The 1720-nt window shown below is 38.5% G+C and overlaps 1 protein-coding gene across 1 annotated transcript in view; it reads left to right on the forward strand.

The window, feature by feature from the left end:
* Positions 1 to 1034: 1034 nt before the first annotated feature.
* LOC105549452 (ubiquitin-conjugating enzyme E2 N-like) overlaps positions 1035 to 1720 on the forward strand; it is a 23483-nt gene continuing 22797 nt past the window's right edge. Inside the window, exon 1 of the mRNA XM_011994006.1 lies at positions 1035 to 1061. The gene's annotated coding sequence lies outside the window, so the exon portion shown is untranslated. The remainder of the gene's footprint in view (positions 1062 to 1720) is intronic.

A 1720-nucleotide genomic window follows, 5' to 3' on the forward strand; every position in this document is an offset into this window, starting at 1 on the left:
TTATATACCCCTAAAAGGAAAAGAGAAATTAAATCAGCATCAATACATGTTTTCAACAATAAAACATCCAGAAAGTTATTTCAGAATACGTTGTTTCAATAATTAATAACTCATTGATAGAAATAGTGGTTAATATATTACAGTTGAGTCCTAGCTCATATTTCAGACACATAACTAATATTTAAATATAATATATTATACTCTTGACATTTGTGCAGACAACTCATGAGCTAGAGCCCATGATTTATTCACATCTGTTATAACACATTCTGATAATTTATTTGGAAGAAAGCAATCTGCATTAATCATTTATTAATTATTAATAAAATATAAGTGCTGCATTAAAGAACTGCTGTTCAAAAATAACCTTTTCTTGAAGCCAAGGACTTATTTATTTTCACCCTGCAATTTGTAAAGATTAATCACCTTTTAAGGCATTGTCCTCCAGTTTGACCCTGTGAGCCTTTGGGGGAATACTTCTTATATTCAGATATGAGTGCATCTGTTAGGGGCTGAATTGTTTCTCCTAAAAGAGATATGTTGAAACCAAATTCCTGCTGGCTCAGAATGTGGTCATATTTGTAAATAAAGTGAGGCAGATGTGTTTAGTTGAAGTCATGCAGCAGTAGGGTAGGCCCCTATTCCAATATGTCTGGTGCCCTTAAAAAAATTTGTGAAGACACAGAGATATGGGGAGAACACCATGTGAAGATGGAGGCAGAGATTAGAGTGCATTAGAGTGATGCATTTATAATTCAAGAAATGCCAAGGATTGCTGGCCATCACCAGAAGTTAGGAGAGAGCAACAGAGCAGAGTCTTGATGCCGGTCGCCGTGGCTCATGCCTGTAATCCCAGCACTTTGGGAGGCCAAGGGAGGTGGATCACCTGAAATTAGGAGTTTGAGGCCAACCTGGCCAAGATGATGAAACCCCATCTCTACTACAAAATACAAAAATTAGTCAGTGTGGTGGCACTTGCCTGTAATCCCAGCTACTTGGAAGGCTGAGGCATGAGAATCTCTTGAACCCGGGAGGCGGAGGTTGCAGTGAGCCGAGATCACGCCACTTCACTCCAGCCTGGGTGACAGAATGAGACTCTGTCTCACGAAACAAAACAAAACAAAACAAAACAAAAGGACAGAGTCCTGAGTCCTGGGGAAAAAAAACTAAGCCTGCCAATACCTTGATTTTAGACTTCTAGTCTCTAGAATTGCGAAACAATAATTTTTATCGTCATTTAAGTCACTCAATTTGTGGACCTTTTTTTTAAAATTTCAAATAAAATAATTGAATTTTATTTTATTTATTTGTTTCATATTATTTCTTTTATTTAATTTATTTATTATTATACTTTAAGTTCTAGGGTACATGTGAACAATGTGCAGGTTTGTTACATATGTATACATGGGCCATGTTGGTGTGCTGCACCCGTTAACTCATTGTTTACATTAGGCATACCTCCTAATGCTATCCCTCCCCACTCCCCCCACTCCACGACAGGCCAGGTCCCTGTGTGTGATGTTCCCCACCCTGTAATCCAAGAGATCTCATTGTTCAGTTCTCACCTATGAGTGAGAACATGTGGTGTTTGGTTTTCTGTCCTTGTGATGGTTTGCTGAGAAAGATGGTTTCCAGCTGCATCCATGTCCCTACAAAGGACATGAACTCATCCTTTTTCACGGCTGCATAGTATTCCATGGTGTATATGTGCCACATTTTC

Source organism: Mandrillus leucophaeus, unplaced genomic scaffold (assembly GCF_000951045.1).
Source record: "Mandrillus leucophaeus isolate KB7577 unplaced genomic scaffold, Mleu.le_1.0 Scaffold44, whole genome shotgun sequence".
Lineage (NCBI taxonomy): Eukaryota > Metazoa > Chordata > Mammalia > Primates > Cercopithecidae > Mandrillus > Mandrillus leucophaeus.